We start from the raw sequence: 19823 nt of genomic DNA on the forward strand, positions 1-19823 counted from the left end.
GCAGAACCCTTTTATTCAGAGCAACTGAAGAAGGCAGAAGACATACCATTGTGTTATGACCTTTCAATGTGTCTGTTTTGTCACTTTACTAAACATATAAAATGTGTTTATGGATTTGGCCTGTTTTTATGAAATATGTGTCATCTCTTTCTCAGCAGCGTCCCCAGTAGAGGGAATTGCTTTCTGAAGATTAACAGAACCTGCTTCTTTAGCAGTTTTTTGGAAGTACTGATTGGCTTTCTCTTTTATCCCTTCCTATGTTGCCTCATCCTCTTAGACAGGGTGTGGATATCAGCATTATCTGCCTTCTGCATACAGGGTGAAAGTGCTTCACTCTGGCCTCCGGAATAACATTTATGGATGTGGGCAGTATTTCATTATTAAGACAGTTCTAATCTGGGCATTTTGGAAGGCATGGGCTTGGTCCAATCACTTGCTTTTGGCCTGGGTCACTTCTACCAAGAATGTAATGCTAACATTTTATTCTTAGAGCACTGGTTCCCAGACTTTTTCGAGTCACAGCCCCATTTTATTATAGCCAAGTAAGCAGCAGCAACACACTGGCACATTTCCATAAAAAGGCAGTTTTAATGGGGTAAAGTTGTTCCTTCTTAGAAAGTAGAGGCTTCTTTCTCTCCTGCCTCCAAAGAGCCTGTTTCTCATACATACACATACATACATCCTAAATGCAATATCCCACTCTGAAAGGTCAAGGAAGAAATTATTTAATGAGGGCTACAAGGTGACCCCCAACCCCCCAGAAAACACTTTGTGACTCCCTTGAGGGTCACCACCTCCAGGATGAGAAAAACAGTTTTAGAGAAAGAAGATGGAATAGGCAGTATGCCACTTCTTTGCAGTTCTGTACACGTGCTGGCTATAACAAGCCCTAGCTACTTTGGGAGTTGCTTACTCTGGTGAGTTAAGGAATAGCACTTACTAAATGCTGCCTGCAGCTGTCCTGCAGTACCCGACAGATACTGATGAATATGCATACGTAGGCACGCACACACACATACACAAACTAAGTGTAGGGATCGAAATATCCCAATTTAAGATTTTCTGTTAATATGTCTGTATCCCCATCTCCAAATCTTTTGCAAATGAGGAGTGCTATAGGTACAGTATGAAACAAATACACAGCTAAGGTATAGCCACTGGGCCTTTGCCCCAGGATACCAACATCTAAAGGACACCAACCTCTAAAGATGAATCAGCTGATGAAAGGTATGGGGAAAGTGGCAACACTTTCTGCCTCCATTCATCTCCCTCTCTTTTTCTGAAATCACAAACTTACTTTCTTTTCCTAGAATAGGGAGTTGGGACCATGTTTTTCTTTTTCTTCAAAGGGGACTCGTGTACCAGGGAGGAGTAGGGGGGAGACTGCTGATTGCCCAGGGGCCCCAAAATGATCATTTACTGCTCTGTACCTAGCTATCAATAAAGTTAGCTAGGAATGATGGAAGGGTGAACAGTTAAGCCAGGATCACCAGCTGCATGAATCTCCACTGTAGAATGTCTTATAAGGACGTTTCCCACCCACCCCGGATCCATTTTTAGTTTTTACCTGCATGGTTAAAAGAAATTTATAGTTCAGGTTAGGAGAAATTCATACCAGGCAGGTCTGTTCTACACTGGAGAATTTAAAAAAAACAACCTAGGATTCAGTAGTTCAGTATTATGGGAAGCCATATAAACCAAGTCTGCTTTTGTGCATTGGTTTTACTTGAACCAAACCAAATAACTGACACACACAAATGCTGCCATTTGCAGCAGCAGCATTTTAGAATGTGCCCTTGCCAGCATTCTTGCTGCCCTCATTGTGCCATGGAGGATGCTTCCCCCCCCAACTCATCACAAGACAAAGACACATATTGTCTCTTTGTTCTGAGTAAAATAACTCATGAATTCTAATATATGCTCTGCATGGGTTGGGGGAGAAAAAAAGGCCATGTCTGGATTTTTTAAACTGAGGGCAGCATCTGCTAAGAGATCTTCATTTACAGTAAGCTTGGCTAACACAGACTAACAGGATATGTTTCAACATTTTTCTCTCCAGAGACAGTTCAGGCTTGATTTAATTTGGAACCCACTGTTTTGTCTCTGTGGCAATCCAGGGTATCTGCAAAGCTGTCCTCCAGCACCATATTTCAAATGAATCATTTTCCCCCCACAGCTTTCTTAACTAGCTAGCTTTCACACCCATACATGATAACTGGAAAAGCATGTGGATAACCTAGCTGTTGGTATCCAGTGACACATCCTTACGCTTCAGGATCTTTTCTAACTCCTTCATTATTGCCCTTTCTAGTCCCAGTCTTCTGATTTCTTGGCTGCATTCTCAATTTGGACTGATGATTGAACCAAGGTATACAAGATCTCTAAATATTTCAGTTCCAGTAGCTAACTGGATAGCTCACTAGTTTACATATCTTGCTGTGCTGTCAGAAGTTGGGAGTTCAATTCCGCACAGTGCCTCCCGGGAGAAGAGACAGCCTGTGTAGCCTTGGGCAAGCTGCACAGTTCCAGCCCCTCCCCCAGAACAGGGGAATGGTAAATCACTTCTGACAACTCTCTGCCTAGAAAACCCTAAAAAAAACAAATCAGAACTGACTTGCGAACACACAATTAAGAAATATCTCCATATTTGTTGTACAGGATTTAACTTAGAACACCAGATGTCACTAAAGCAAAGGGAGGAAGGCCAGCTCCCACAACTGTTTCAAAACAAAACAGAACAAGATTTTTCTTTAGGGCTTCCTGTGTGATCAACTTTAGAGCTGCCTCAGATTTACGATATTTTCATTTCTTTTAAAATTTATGTGAGTTTTACACTTAAATGATGAACTTACTAAATTTCATCCATGTAACCATGCATCTCCACCCGAGGAAAGATGAGTGGTGTGTGCATCTGAGAAAGGCAGATACTTTTTAAGCTTGCACAAAACTCATACAGAGGGGTAGGTACTATTGACCAATATTTGTGGGTCATTAGTGCTTGCACTTACTTTTAGAAGCCTTAATGGACTTTGAAATGAAGAACAGATTTAAGGAACTAGATTTGGTGGACAGACTGTTTGAAGAACTATGGATGGAGGCTCGTAACATTATACAGGAGGCAGCAACAAAACCATCCCAAATGCAAGAAAGCAAAGTGGCTGTCCAACGAGGCCTTGCACATAGCAGAGAAAAGAAGGGAAATGAAATGCAAGGGAGATAGGAAAAATTACAGAAAATTGAATGCAGACATCCAAAGAATAGCAAGGAGAGACGAGAGGGCCTTCTTAAATGAACAGTGCAAAGATATAGAGGAAAATAATAGAAAGGGAAAAACCAGAGATCTGTTCAAGAAAATTGGAGATATTAAAGGAACATTTTGTGCAAAGATGGACATGATACAGGACAAAAATGGTAGGGACCTTACAGAAGCAGAAGACATCAAGAAGAGGTGCCAAGAATACACAGAGGAATTACACTAGGAAGATTTGGATGCCCCGGACAATCCAGATAATGTGGTTACTGACCGTGAGCTAGACATCCTGGAGAGTGAAGTCAAGTGGGCCTTAGAAAGCGTGGCTAACAACAAGACCAGTGGAGGTGATGGCATTCCAGTCGAACTATTTAAAATCTTAAAAGATGATGCTGTTAAGGTGCTACACTCAATATGCCAGCAAATTTGGAAAACTCAGCAGTGGCCAGAGGATTGGAAAAGATCATTCTACATCCCAATCCCAAAGAAGGGCAGTGCCAAAGAATGCTCCAACTACTGTACAATTTTACTCATTTCACATGCTGGCAAGGTTATGCCCAAAATTCTCCAAGGTAGGCTTCAACAGTATGTGAACCAAGAACTCCAGAAATACAAGCTGGATTTCGAAGGGGCAGAGGAACTAGAGACCAAATTGCTAACTTGCGCTGGATTATGGAGAAAGCCAGAGAGTTCCAGAAAAACATCTACTTCTGTTTCATTGGCTACACAAAAGCCTTTGACTGTGTGGACCACAACAAACTATGGCAGTCCTTAAAGAAATGGGAGTGCCTGACTACCTTATCTGTCTCCGGAGAAATCTATATGTGAGACAGGTAGAATTGGATATGGAACAACTGATTGGTTCAAAATTGGGAAAGGAGTACGACAAGGCTGTATATTGTCCCCCATCTTAGTTAATTTATATGCAGAATACATCATGCGAAAGGCTGGACTGGATGAATCCCAAGCCAGAATTAAGAACCTCTTAATGAAGATGAAAGAGGAGATGTTGTTTAGTTGTTAAGTCATGTCTTAAGATGGCTTAACGACTAAACACCAACAACAAAAGAGAGTATGTAACCTAGGATGGATTCCTAGGATGGGGCCAAACTAAACTAATCAGAGCTTGTGATTGGGATGAAGACATCCACATCCTTTTCCATGGGATGGATGTTGTCAATTAAAGGTATCACTTGTTCCTGCATTGCTTATTCCTTGTTTGCAATAGACCAGCAGGTGGTGCCATTAAAAGGGAACTGTCTAACAAACTGTAAATCCAGGCTTCCTCATCTTTTTAGGTTTGATGTAATCGGTTTTTTAAAGGAGGTTTTGCTCTTAACTGTTAAAAATAGAAAGAAAGAAAGAAAAAAGGAAAAAAGAAAAATCTTGCTGGTGGCTTTTTTGTGTGTTACTCTCTGAGTGTGTACTGGCTTCCTCCACTCTGCCCACAGAGAGAGGAGAAGCTGTAAAAGAAAAGAGTCAAGGGGAAAGTGTGTGTGTGTGTGTGTGTGTGTGTGTGTGTGTGTGTGTGTGTGTGTGTGTGTGTGTGTGTGTGTGTGTAGGCGTGCACAGACAGGCTGTCCTTCCTTTTCTGCATCAGTTCAAGTAGTCACATGCCTGAACAGATGCAAATCCCTATTTTAAAGACTGGCAGAGGAGGAGAATTAAGGATTTTGAAATGGGGTGAGGGGGACTCTGGTCTGATTTGCATTTCTCTTTGCATCATGTGGTCAATGGAGAAAAAGTGAATCAGGCCGTTCCAAACCCATAGTATTTCCTGACTTTAAACAGTGTAGTTACAGCTATAGTCAGACATCTTTCATTGCAGTGACTGTGAAGGGAAGCTGACAGGATGGGAAAAAACATTATATGTCTGCAAGGTTTTCACTGGTTGGATTTGGCCACTGTAGAGCTATTCAGTCTTTCCCTTACTGAAAGATATTTGTTACCAGACCAAAGACAGATGACAGAGCAGGGAAACATATGAGGAAGACATAATCCTTTGGACTTGCTGCAAAGCTCAGCAGAGGAGGCTGAAAGCTTGAAGTCTTTATTTGTGCCTTTTACCCAAATGGAAAAATGTACAAAGGCAATTGTATTTGAAAATTGAAAATTCTGCACACACACATAGATTTTAGTGAAACATAGAATGGAATTCTATAATGTATTTTCTAGTGGAAAACTTTAAGTGATAGTGGAAGCAAAATATATTTCTTTAAGGGGGAGGCTTTAAATAACTTCTTCTTACTTGAGGGGCAGGAGTGAGCAAATTTGATCACATCACTCCAGGTCTGGCTTACCTCCACTGGTTACCCTTTGTGTCCTGGATCAGGTGCAAGGTTTTGGTGCTTATGTATAAAGCGCTCCACTGTTTTGGATCATGCAGCCTATGAGAGTGTCTCTCCCCGATGTTATCTGCCCAACCCACCAGATCCTCCCAGGCAATGCTCCCCTGGGGAGCCACCCCAAAGGAGGACTGGAAGTAATCTAGGCTGGGCCTTTTTTTGCAGTGGCACTGGCTCTGTGAAACCAGCTCCCAGTGGAGCTGTACCTGGTTCCCTCCCTGGTAAAGTTTAGGAGGCAGATCAAAACACTGCTTTACAGGGAGGCCTTTCACCATGACTCTGCTTGACTTTATGCCTCATGCCCTGCTGTCACAGAGATAATGTGCCCTTTGGTGCCTTTAGTTTTTCTCTCTTTGGCTGTTTTTATTTCTTCCACTGTTTATTTATAAAAGTTTACTATTATATGTTTGCTTTTTTTATTATGTTGTAAACTTTGCAGAATAGTGTACTGCACCAGTGGAGCAGTATATAAAACAAACAAACAAATACATAAATAAATTCAGAGAATGAAACAGATTTGGTTTGGAGAAGTTGGTTTGCTTTTAAACAGAGGGCCTGAAATTTAAGGTTATTGTTGACTATGTTTTTATTTATACAACAAAGAAATTCAGGCTGAAAACAAGTCCATCTCATTCAAAACATGGCCACAATGATACTTCTTCTTCTTTTTATCTTAATTTCCAACCCCACCAAAAAATGTGAGAGGTGCGATCCACTTAGAAAGAAAGAAAGAAAAACCCCACTCTGTTTACCTAAGATAAAACCAATTAAAAGACAATGAGATTTCCTTCTGCACAAATATGGTTCAATACTGCTGGACTAGTGAATATTATAGAAATGTGTTGCAAGTCAGAGCTATAGGTTTGTAGATGCTGACATTGTCAGAGCCTCTGTTTCATTTCAGCTCTTCCACACCACTGAAGATACGCTATATAGGGACAGAATGTGGAAGTGTCCAGTTTTGGGCATCAGAGCTAGAAGATTATATTCATTGTGTCAGGTTAAGCAGAGGGTAATTGATTAAACATTTTCTGATCACATACTCTAAACAGACACGAACACAGAAAGCTATATTTGTTGTAGTTGCTTTTCAGTAGCTGTTTTTATTTATGTATTCCTGCACATGCTCGCTTGATACTTTGAAACATTCAACTTGGAGCTATAAAAGAGCAACTGTTTTATTGTTTGTCAAGACCAAATTTACACATATACTCTCTCTCTCTCTCTCTCTCTGTGTGTGTGTGTGTGTGTGTGTGTGTGTGTGTGTGTGTGTGTGATTCTCTGATTTTGAAAGCAATAAGGTTTTGTTGTTGTATTACTAATATTTACTTTTTTGTTCTGTTTTGCGACCCCCAATCAGTGAACACGAGCTCGGTTAATGGGCTATCCTTCCCCAACAGTAGCAAGTGGGATTATTCTGTATTGGGTAGAATTTAAGGTGCAAAAAGGTGAGTCATTGTGCCCAAGTTTGTAGCCTATCTTTCTCAACTGTCAGGGGAAAATTTAAACTATAATTGTAACAAGTAAGTAAATATCTCAGAACCAATCTTGAGACATGGCAAAACAGCAATACACCTGTATGTGGAGGGGGATGGAACTATGTAATAGTGACAAGTGAAGATATGATGTGACTCTGTCTCTTTGATTCCACATCACCTTCTTTCCCAGGAACAGACTCAAAGACACTGAACAAACATCTTGATACCAATATTCCTTCTGTGTTTTTATTCTTTTGGTATTTCTTTGAGGTCTGAAATAGCTTTTGATGAAAAAATATGAAGCACAAGTGTGTGGGCAACTCACTTACACGCTAGAAGCATTACATTTCACTGGCAGAGTTGTAACCATAGTGACTTGTAGAGCTGATTTTTATTTGGTTAAAGGTAAAAGAACGTGGTTTGAAACTATCAGCATTTTGCTTCTCCAGCTGAGCTCATTAATTGATCTTTCCCCCTTTTATACTAAAGCCAAAGTATACTGAGAACTGGTAAATAAAACAAAGCATAGTTCAAGGGTTCACTATTACACAGTGCAGGCAATTGTAGGAGCAGAAAACAAGTAGCCGCATGGTGTAAAACAACAGGGTGCAATTTAAAAATGAAGCACAGAAAAACACAGATGAATGAAGTATATGAAGAATTAATTCCTATGCTTTGCTTTCTGATGAACTTTTAAATGACCTGTATTGATCATACTATTTATGATTCTAACTTTCAGATAGTTATTCCTGTCTAATGGCCATTAACTCAGTGCCAATCCCTATATTCTTTCATGTTACAGGATTATAGCGTTTAAAAACTAATCCATTGCTGTTGCTCATTATATTAAAAATATTGTTGTTATTTAGTCGTTAAGTCATTTCCAACTCTTTGTGACCCCATGGACCAGACCACATCAGGCCCTCCTGTCTTCCACTGCCTCCCAGAGTTGGATCAAATTCATGTTGGTCGCTTCGGTGACACTGTCCAACCATCTCGTCCTCTTGCTTTCACACTTTCCCAGTATCAGGGTCTTTTTCAGGGAGTCTTCTCATCTCATGAAATGGCCAAAGTATTGGAGCCTCAGCTTCAGGATCTGTCCTTCCAGGGAGCACTCAGGGTTGATTTCCTTCAGAATGGATAGGTTTGTTTTCGTTGCAGTCCAGGGGACTCTCAAGAGTCTCCTCCAGCATCACAATTCAAAAGCATCAATTCTTCAGTGGTCAGCCTTCTTTATGGTCCAGCTCTCACTTCCATATATCGCTACTGGAAAAACCATAGCTTTGACTATGCGGACCTTTGTCGGCAAGGTGATGTCTGTGTGTTTAAGATGCTGTCTAGGTTTGTCATCTCTTTCCTCCCAAGAAGCAGGGGTCTTTTAATTTCGTGGCTGCTGTCACCATCTGCAGTGATCATGGAGCCCAAGAACATAAAATCTGCCAGTACCTCCATATCATCCGCTTCTATTTGCTAGGAGGTGATGGGACCAGTGGACATGATCTTAATTTTTTGGATGTTGAGCTTCAAACCATTTTTCTTGTGCTCTCCTCTTTCACCTTCATTAAGAGGTTCTTTAATCCTTTAGTCCCTACTGCTCCTTCCCCCATATTTCTAGGATGTTGACTTCCCTCAAGAAATACCCACTCACTCCTGGGCACGGTCAGTCTAACTGGAACTTCAGTTGCCTTCTCTGAGCTTCCTAAAAGTCCAAGTGTGCAGAGACAGGTAAGAAGTAGGAGTTCCAATCCAGGTCACAGTTCTTTTAGGGAGGGCTGGTAAAGGTGGGGGATGGTGACCTAGCTCCATGGTGTTGCTCTTCTCAGAGCTTCCTTGGTCACACCTGATGCTACTCTGTTTCCAGTGCTGAAGGTCACTTGGGGGTAGGCACTGTGGCTCCTGTGCAGTAGCAAGGATGCTTTAGACTTGGGAGGCGCTATATGAGTTGGGGGATGCATTGCCAGAGCCTCAGGTCCCTGACCGCTTCCCTGGCATACTAGGAGGTGGCTCTGCTTGTCCTCTAGCTCTGTTTACACCTCCGTGTTAGGTGCAGAAGATAAGGTCCTCATGCTCGGTTGCCTTTTCTCACATCTCCCCTTCCTTTGAGGTGGTTGATGACAACCCCCTCGCAAAATTTTTAAACTAAGAGAAGACTCCCTAAAAAAGACCCTGATATTGGGAAAATGTGAAGGCAAGAGGAGAAGGGAACCACAGAGGAGTAGATGGTTGGACAGGGTCATTGAAGCGACCAACATGAATTTGACCAAACTCTGGGAGGCAGTGGAAGACAGGAGGGCCTGGCGTGCTCTGGTCCATGGGGACACGACTTAACGACTAAACAACAACAAAATATAATAAAAACTTATTGCCAGTGGTCTAGTCCTGCCACACCATAATGCATCGAATTGCTGTCACTTCTCCTGAAGCTGAGACCCTGCAAGGTTCCTTGACTTCTGTCAAGTTACTCCATCCCCTCCTATGAAGCTGCCAGAGCTCTTCAGAATGCCTCCTCCTGGAGCTGGCTCACCTCCTTCTTACCTGCCTGCTCCGTGCCTGGCTAGGATGGCTTACATCCTGTTGGCATTCTGTGCCCCAATCTTAGACTTGCACGTGCATGCAATTTGTCAGTTATAAGAGCCTCGTGGTGCAATGATTAAACTGCAGAACTGCAACCCAAACTCTGCTCACAACCCGGGTTCAATCCCAGGGAGCTGGCTTGAGATTCACTCAGCCTTCCATTCTCCTGAGGTCATTAAATTGAGTACCCAGATCACTGGCGGGGAGAGGGGCAATGTGTAGCTTGCATAATTACATTATAAGCAGCCCAGAGAGTGCTTTAACCACCATGGGCAGTATATGAGCAGCCCATTCTCTAACTAAAACTCAAAAAAAGAGCCATCCTGCAACTCACTTGTTTGGGATGTTTGGAAAATTTTGATTCTCTCCTTGTCCCTCACCAAGTTCTCCATGTGTGTGTGCTGTGTGTGTTTGTGTGTTTTGCAGTGTCCTATTGCTGAGCCTGGGAGAAGGAGGAGAGGGATGGGATAAAAGCGTAGAGAGGGAAAGGAGGACAGTCCTGGCCGGTGCCCTCACATTTCACAAACTAAGTAAGAAGAAGTGAGGGATTGATCTCTGGATAGCAACTTCTCCTTTCCCTCCCTATGGATTCCTGCCTCTCCCTTCCCCAAGTAGCTGAAGCTAAGTCATAAATTAGTGCGTATGGATATGCTCAGGAAGGAAAGGGGTGTGCACATGGAATGAATGGATGAATGTGTGTGTGTTTCTGCGTGCATACATCTGTCTCATGGAGGGTCCTTTCTTTTCTAAGTTTGTGCCTACACTACTGCTTGTTACCTGTAACTACATTACTTCTGACTTGTTATCTCCAGATTGTAGTAAATGTGTGTTGTGTTTTTAAGAAGATTAGTGTTTAATAGCATTAGTAAGGCCACAGAGTAGATCAGAAGGCAACATCGCAGAAGCCATGAAATCAGACCTCTAAAACTTCCAGCCGCTTCTTAGAAATGCTAAGCAGTCAGGAAGCAAATTTGAGTATTCAGAAGTTGACATTCAAGAGCAGCTAAAAAGCTGCACTAGAAATAGAAATCAGATAAATATAGATCTGAAATAGTACATGAAAGGAGGCAACTAGTTTTCCCATTGGGTGAAAAAATACAGGTAGAATCCCAGCATTAAAACATTGTATGGGATCACAATCCACATAAAAGGGAACAATGTCCTTGACAGTTGAAGGCAATGTGCCATCATAAGAAAAGGGAATTGTCACCTGTGATCAGTAAGATCTGGAAGGTCACAAGTATGGAAGTGCCCTTTGAGAGATGGGAAGGGTTAGGCTCCAAATCGAAGAATTCTCCATTCTGGGAGTTCCATCTACCAGAGCCACACCTCCAGAAACCTAACTTGTGCTCACCCAGAGAAAAGACAGACTGGAGGCCTTAGGACAGGCCCAGCTTCCTTTTAGGCAAGGAAGTTGTCCCAGTGGTTGCTGGAAGCTCCAGGGGAGTACAATTTAGGTGTGGGTCTGGCAGACTGAATTCATAGAATGGAAAAGTTCTCCTTTTTTTGCCAAGTTGCAAAGAAACTAGAATGCAAAATATTGTCAGGATCATATGATCAATCCCTTGTGTGAATGACCAAAGTACTTTGGTTCCTGTGTCACATGTCATACTGGGATTTCTGCCAGTGGGTGATGTGATGGCATTGCTGTGGGTGTTCCCCTCCTTTCAAACACCTCCTCCCTTGCCTAATCCTTCCTCAACCAGCAAGGAAGCATCTCTGTCCCCTTTTGTCTTCATTGCACACTGGCCATTGTTGTGTACGGCACCAATGATACGAAGAATAACAATATTTATATGCACATCCCCTTGTAATAGAAAAGCAGTAAGACATTTCCCAGTACCAAAGTGGGCAGATTGTCACATGTGCTCTTGCCCTGTTGTAGGTTTATGATCCACTGATGGCAGGCACATATATAACTTTTGTTTTTGCTCCCTACAGTGCGCAAGTGAACATGCAGCTGTGGTGCCACCATAAAAGGGGGGGGGAAGTTGAACTTCCATCTTGCCCAATGGTCTGATTTCTTCTATGATCCCTTCTCCACACAGTTATATACAAATGCTTTTTATCTATTGCACATCGGTTTGGCATGCTTCTGATGCTTCCGTTTGGCTGCCATCATGCTACCATGGGGGTGACACCAGGACACCACTTCACCATGGTTCCTTGTTGCTGCACCAGTATGGCTTCAAAGCTGCTGTGGAGCAATGGATTTTTAAAGGGCATATATTTGCTTCAGAATGGGGAAATGTAAATGCAAAGAAGCAAATGTCTTAGGGTTCTGACTAAGACGTCTAAAATTCAGGTTGCCAGCCTGCAAGGTCTGGGCAAGATTCAGTTCCCAGGTGGTGGCAAGGATTTTCAGGTTCAGAGTTGGCTGTGAGAAGGGAAGAGAAAGAAAGAGATTCAAAGAGGGGCATTCAGAGATCTTCATTTGCACATTTTGTTCTCTTAAGTGTCCACCAAACCAAAAAAAAATTCATTTAGCAAGAAGTGTTGGTAGGAAGTAGCCATAGCAGAGCATAAGGAATCAGGATCAGTTGCACTGCCTTGTAGGTCTACTTTTGTAATAAAAAGGTGAACCCTAGAATTTAACCTTTCCAAAGTATTTGACTAACCATGGCCATCGTCAAAGTATGGGACATAGAAGACACCCACAGATCTCCTGGATGCAAGCATCTCTGTAATGCCTAGTTATGTTTTAAAATATTGTCCATCTGCTAATGGTAATGGTGTTATTTTAAAAAGCACTGGAGTGCCAAGTATGTGATGGGAGGGGATGAATGAAGAGCATGGAATGCTGGTAAGAATGGTTCTGATTGGCTGGGAGAAACTAGGGGAGGGGACTGTTTGTTAGGTTCTTTTGGAGCCATCTGGAGAGCATGGAAATCTGGTAGAGGGAGGTTTTTAGTGAAACAGCTGGGAGTTTGAGGTGGCAGAGAAGAAATGGAGAGAAGGAAGAATTGTCCTGAATCAATTCAAAGCCTAGGAATAAATACCATTCTTAGAGTCGTGTGGAGCTTAATGCCTGAGGACAGACTATGTGGAGGGTGTTGTAAGAGCCTGAGCAAAGGGGCAAATATGCACACATGGGAATAGCTAAAGGTTGCTAGCATTGAAGGAAGAAGAGAGGAAATGAGTGAAGATTATTAAAGAAACACATTTCTTCCTGTTCATTAAAGAGATCATTACCTAAATACCCAAGTGGCAAAGGTATTGTTGACATCAATATGTGAGAGAAGGCTAGGTCTCCAACATAGATACAAGACCATGAAACTGAGACTTCTGAAACTTGATGTGGGTACTAAGGGGAAAGTGAAGATGTGCTTATCAGTGTTAATTTGTTTCTTTTAAATTGATTGATTGGTTTTAATTAAGCATTGCCTGTAACATGCAATACCACTTCAGCCACTAGATGCAATATCGCTTTAGGCATGAGATGGCTGACACCAGGCTCCTCATTAGTTAAAGTTAGTGTGTGTGTGCTGTCTTGTTAGTGAGAGGGCTCCTCAAAACTAGGATTCTCCTCCAGGTTTGGTCCAAATGCTTGTAATGGGTTTCAGGAAATGTTGTAGATTACCAGTTTGGGTCATCTTCCAACCTTTATCTCTACTGGAACAACATATCTGTGGCCTGTGTATAGGCAGGGAGAGAGTGCATTTTCTGTATAGGTCAAAAGTAGGCCTTCTCTCCCCCTCAGTATGACACAATTTGTGTGTTGTTCTTTGCGGAGAACAAAGGGGACAATACCTGAGTACAAGTCAGAAAACATTACTATGGGTTAGACATAATCTGAATGAATGCATTGGCACCAGAGTATTATACATTTTTTAGAAAATTGTTGGTACCTAAACTGAAGTCTGTTTTTAATAAAATAATGGATGGTGAAAAAGATTCCATTATGTTGGCAACATTTGTTAGCTGTATTCATTCAAAAAATCCAATTGACGCTGGCGCCTATAGGCTTATTTGCTTGAAAAATCAAGACGCTAAAATATTTAATGCAATAATTTTATTAATACATATTTTAAAGGGGATTAAAGTAGCTTTATGATAGGAAAACAAAAGGCAAATTTCACTAGAAGAGTGTTAAATGTAATAAGAAAAGTTGAAGGCAGGAATAATTTCACTAGTTATTTTTAAGGCATTTGACTGCATGGAATGGCCAACTTTTAAAATGATAATAATATACCATATTTTTCTGTTTATAATATGCTCCCATTTATAAGACTCCCCCCAATTTTCTAACCCCTAAATTAAGAAAACGTAACTTTGAGGATTCAGCCTCTGAGCTCAGAACATCGGACATTTTGTCTCTGTTGAATCTTGAGCCTACAGGTTCCACCTCCAAGGAGATGTGTTCCAACTGGTTTGTTCAGGGTCAGCTGACATCAGTACAATAAGGCTTCTGATTGGAATAAGCTAAGTCTCCTGATTGTAGGAAACTCAGCCTTGTGGCTGAAGGAAGCCTGTTTACAGAGGCAAGGCATGTGCCGTTTTGTTCTCTTCTCAGCTATCTCAGCTTTCTTCTGTGTAAAAGACGCCCCTCAATTTTTAGGGTAATGATTTTAGGAAAAAGTAGCGTCTTATAGATGGAAAAATATGGTAAGTTTTTTGAAGAATGATTTAAAGGTATGATAGGTAAATTATATTCAGAGATTACTGTAGCAGTAATAGTTAATGATGAAATAACAGAACAGATGTCCCTAGGCTGAGGTACTAGACAAGGATGTACTCTTCCCTGCTAGTGTTTGCTTTAGTTATAGAATCATTAGTAAATTTTATTGTAGAAGATAAATTAATTTGTGATATTGGTACTAAAACTAGAGGTAATATTAGATTATTTGCTGATGATATTTTATTAACAATCGAAAAACCATTAAATGTTATGGAAAGGGCAAATTTGTATTTAAAATAATTTGGAGAGATAGTGTTCTAGATAAATTGGCATAAATCAAAGATTATTATGTTTAATTATAATAATGTTGAAATAGAAATAATTAGAAAATAATTTAGATGATTCTAGGGAAATTGGACTTTCATGGTTTGGTAGAATAGAGGTACGTATGTAACATAAAGATTTTACTGAAGTTCATGATTTATTTATGATGTTACCAATAGAGATAATTGAAAAAGAGGCAGATGATCAGACATGGATGAAGGATGCAGGTTTTATAATTTACAATATTTAAAATTAGAATATTTTGACTTTCGAGGTTTCTGGGGTCTAGATTTTTTTATGTCACTGGCCTTTGTTCTTTCCAGCCTTGCAAAATTGTTAGTCATGACATTGATGTGATAGTCAAAAAGGTAACCTGCCAAATTCTAAATTATAAACCCTTAGAATTATATTAGATGAACAACAGTTAACATTTCCATTAAAAAGGTTTTTTCTTGGATCTCCAGGCTCCTGGAAAAAGAGATTATTTATAGACTGAAGGAAGATGTGGACAACTGAAAGAATTATAAATATAGAGATATCACACACACACACACACACACACATACACACACACACACACACACACACAAATTTGGAATTCATCACATCATTACAACTCCACACTACTTTGAGCTCCAGAAAACAAAAAGCAACAATCATGTAGCAGTGCAAAAATTTCATTTCCAAAAGGCAGCAACACAGTCAACATGGATTTCCCTCCATATATACAGAGTAGTCTGACTGGGTGACCATTTAGAGCAATTTTGTTTGTGTGTATTTTTAATGTCCTTAAAGGCGAAAGATTACTTAAAGTTACAATGCTTTTTACTTTTTACTGATGTCCTTTGGAGAAGTGTTCTCCACTGGTTCAATGTGCCTGTTTTAGGCTATAAACTCCTTTCTTTTTTAACTCAAATATGATTTAATCCAATGTCTGCCTAAAACTGAAGTTTTGTTTTCTTATTATTTCTTATTTGCAACTTTTCATAGTTGTAAGACTTTTGGATGGTAACCACACCTGAAGCTTTTTACAATTTTCAAGTATAGATTTCTGTTTAGGCATTTCTGCCTACAGTTTATCTGCATCGCTGTAAGTCAACTAATATAAGTTATAATAATGCAAAATAAGAAAGCACGTAAAGTGAATAAAAAACAATATATTTTAAAAGATAAAGACGTTTGAAAAATAATAGACGTTACTACTGCAATAGAAATACATCAGGATGCCTCTAGTCTGGTAACTGCAAATGTGTCATGTGACTTGTCAGGCAGATGTTGCAGTAACGGGAAAAGACCCTGGTGTAGACTGCCTCCTCTTTTGGTGAATATAGCAATATGTTGAGTTGTTAACACATTTTTATATCCTACAGATTTAAGAGCTGCTAAGTGTCTCTGTGTGTCAAGCAATCAGTGCCTGGCTAGCTTCTTCCTTGCCTTTTTTCTGTTGTGCTATCCTGGCTATATGGTCTTTGTTCTGTGGGGTGGCTGCCACTAAACCTATACTGCTGTTTTCATTTTCCTACTTTTTGCATGTTTTACTGCTTTTTGGACTGGTTGGTGCATAAGTGAGATGCCCTTCTCGACTTGAGGATGATTTCTCTTTCTCAGGTGCTGTTGCCCACTTTTGGAGTAGATGCTGTTCAAAGTTACCATAGCCTTTCGAGACTGAAGGATGCCTAACTAAAACAAATTCTCTGTTGCCTTGCCTGTGCTTTTTTGGAATAGTATTTAAGAGTTCTTTGGAACTTTAGGGGTGCCACATACATGAATGGGGAAACATGAATGGAAAGGCTGAAAGAGGGTGTGTGTGGGGAAAAAAGGGAGTGATATACAAAAATATAAAAATGGAAGAGACCACTACACCTAATTAAAAAGTACAGAAATTTTGCTGTGCACATACTTAGTGTTGGCCAAAATGAATACTTCAGTTCTTGCTTGCAGATATCCTTGTATCACAACTGTGGTCTCCCTCTGGAGTGCTTTCCCTGAACTAATTCAGGAGAACTTTTGGAATCCAACCGTCAGCCATTCTCACGACATGCCCAAGCCAACGTAGATGTCGCTGTTTCAGTAATGTATATATGCTAAAAATTCCGGCTCATTCTAGGACTACTCTATTTGGAACTTTGTCCTGCCAGGTGATACCAAAAATGCGTCGGAGGCAACGCATATGGAACATGTTCAGCTTCCTCTCCTGCCATGCACAAAGGATCCAGGGCTCACTGTAGTACAGGAGTGTGCTCAGGACACAGGCTCTATAGACCTGGATCTTGGTGTATGCTGTCAGCTTCATATTAAGCCATACTCTCTTTGTGAGTCTAGAAAATGTGGTAGCTGCTTTGCCAATGCATTGATCCAGCTCAACATCTAGGGAGAAAGTGTCAGAGATCGTTGAGTCAAGGTACACAAAGTCATGAACAACCCCCAATTCTTGCGTGGAGATAGTAATAGAGGGAGGTGAGTCCACGCCCTGGCCCATGACTATTTATACACTATTTATACACAGCTATTGTCTCTGGATAAAAATCATCATTGTGTACAAACTCTAGTCAATACAAATGACCTCAATAGCATTTGCAACTGACCTTCATTTGTATGTCAGTAAGTAATTGACATGTAACAGAGTCATAACTTATTATCACTCAGATTGAACTTTCTGAACGAAAGCTTTCAGCTCTGTGCCTTTGTAAAAGGTAACTTATTCATATCACCAAAAATACCATTTCACACACTAGGGACAAAGGCCTGACATCAGTTCACACTTACAATATTATAATAATGCAGAGCATGAACAGAACCACTTTGTGTTGGAACAACACATAAATCAATTTCCAGTATAATGAAAAGGAGCACAATGTACTAAGAGAAATGAAAGATTCAGAGGAAAAGTGAGTGATAATGTCTAAAAGTGTAGCCTTCCTGCTGTTCTTGTTTTGTTCCCTAATGGCTTGCACAATATTTGCTTTTGCTATTCACTTTCAGTTTTAACCTGGGCAATAGCTTCTGTGGGGACAAAAGAAGCAAAGGAGCACACAGTATGGCATGTGCTTTGGATGCAGAAGATCATGTGCTTTATACATAGAACGACTCACCGAAATGGATCTGACCTCACCGACAGGCCTTACTAGGCCAAATTAGCAATTAGCCTGACCTGATACAAGACAGTGTATTCAACTGTTGAAGGAAAACTGCTTCCAGTTTCTTTAGTGGATGATACACAATAATCTGCAAAGCAAAACACATAGGGATAGAACAGTTATTTACTATTTATTTATTTAAAATATTTATACTCTATTTTCCCCCTAAAAAGAACCCAGGGCAGCTTATAGTATTAAAAAAAATATTACAATGTTTAAAAAGATTCAAACAATTATCACATTAAGAATTAGCAGATGAAAACAGTACTAAAAGAAAACATTGGAAACAACAGAAGCACAGCATAACTGTCTCATTTTAAGAAGTCCCTCTCAGATAGTCAGTCACTAAGAGAAAGTCTGCCTGAAGAGAAAAGCCTTTGCCTTCTTGTGGGAGGACAAAAAAATACAAGCATTGCCTCTGGTGGGAGGAAGTTCCAGAGTCTGGGAGCAGTGACAGAGAAGGCCCTCTAACATATCCCTCTTACACCCACATCAAAGCAGAGTTTGGTAAAATTACTTCTTTGGACTACAGCTGCCAGAATACTAACCCAGGTTTCTGGAAGTTATGGTCCAAAAAAGTCATACACTGATTATGAGAATGAAGGTTGTTTTTTCCTTTTTTTATTTTTTATGACAATGTCCATTTATGACATTGTGAGAAGGTTGACAAGAGACGCAGCCGGCCAACCATCTTGCCCTGGCCCAGAGCCCCAAGAGGGTGCCATACCAGCTCTTTTAGGGGAAAGTACAGGACAGATCCAGGCCACCAGACATGGGGACAGAGACAAAGGTTGCCCCACAAGAGGCAATGGAGGAGTCCCCTGAGTCCCCATGCATCCTGGAGGACAGTGCAGCTCCAACGAGAATGTTCCCACCAAAACCTGAGAAAATGCAACAGGATTCACCCTAATGCACAAGAACTGGGCAGCAGAAACAGACTTCCCCACCCAAACCCTGGCGATTGCAGCTGGCTCCATCCCAATAGAATGTTCTCTACAAGAGGGAGAAGACGGAAGAGGGGTTTGAAAACTGGGAGATATGACGGAGGTATTGGGGAAAGTGGGCAAAAAGTTAGAAGGAGAAGGAAAGGGAGTCTCCTGATCTGATAGTGAAGGAGGGGGAAGGAACTTGGGGAGATGCCCAGGAAGAATGGAACAGCAGTCTCCAGGCTGAGGTGGTTGAGCGAGATTCACCTGAGTCCCCAGGAAGAGGGATTATGTGGTGAAGGAAGACCCCTGCACAGGAAAGCTGGTGAAGCTCAGGAACCCTAAAGGAGAGGGACCCCAGGGGAAACCTTAAAGCCATCCAGATTTCCAGGAATCAGCAGGGATAGGGGCAGGGTCAAAGAGCTCAATTTGAACTGAGTTCCAGTAATAGGAGGTGCTTTAACAAAGTGCTAACAAGTGTTGATTGCCAAATTCCAACTCTCTCTCTTTCTCTCTCTCTCAAATTGGTCTCCTATGTGCTCTAGAAGCCTATTGAGTCGACACCTTTTTTTGTTTCTTAAAATGGGTCAATGACTAGAAGCACTCGGTTGAGGGAAACTAACACCCCCACAAGCACCCCTTTGCTTCTGATCAGGCAATCTCAGTGGCAGAAAGTAGACAAAAGCAGTGTCAAATCAATCACAACAAATTTAAACCACTCTTACTGATTGAACAAATGAAAGATGATTCCCTACTCAAAAAAGATGACTCCACAACAACTGTGGAGGGACGTTTTGCAGCTGAACTCCCATGGTGCTGTCAGGAATGTTTGGACCTGTCTTGGTGTAACTGTATTTGCACATATTTATCTATTCGTTTGCCTTGCTGTACACAGTAAGAGCCTCGTGGCGCAGTGGTTAAAACGCTGTACTGCAGCTAAAACTGTGCTCACGACCTGGGGTTCAAATCCCAGGTAGCCGGCTCAAGGTTGACTCAGCCTTCCATCCTTCCGAGGTCGGTAAAATGAGTACCCAGCTTGCTGGGGGGGCAATGTGTAGCCTTTATAATTAAAATTGTAAACCGCCCGGAGAGTGCTTGTAGCGCTATGGGGCGGTATATAAATCCAATAAATAAATAAATAAATAAATAAATAAACAAGCTTCTCCACATT

This window comes from Pogona vitticeps, chromosome 2 (genome assembly GCF_051106095.1).
Source record: "Pogona vitticeps strain Pit_001003342236 chromosome 2, PviZW2.1, whole genome shotgun sequence".
Classification (NCBI taxonomy): Eukaryota; Metazoa; Chordata; class Lepidosauria; order Squamata; family Agamidae; genus Pogona; species Pogona vitticeps.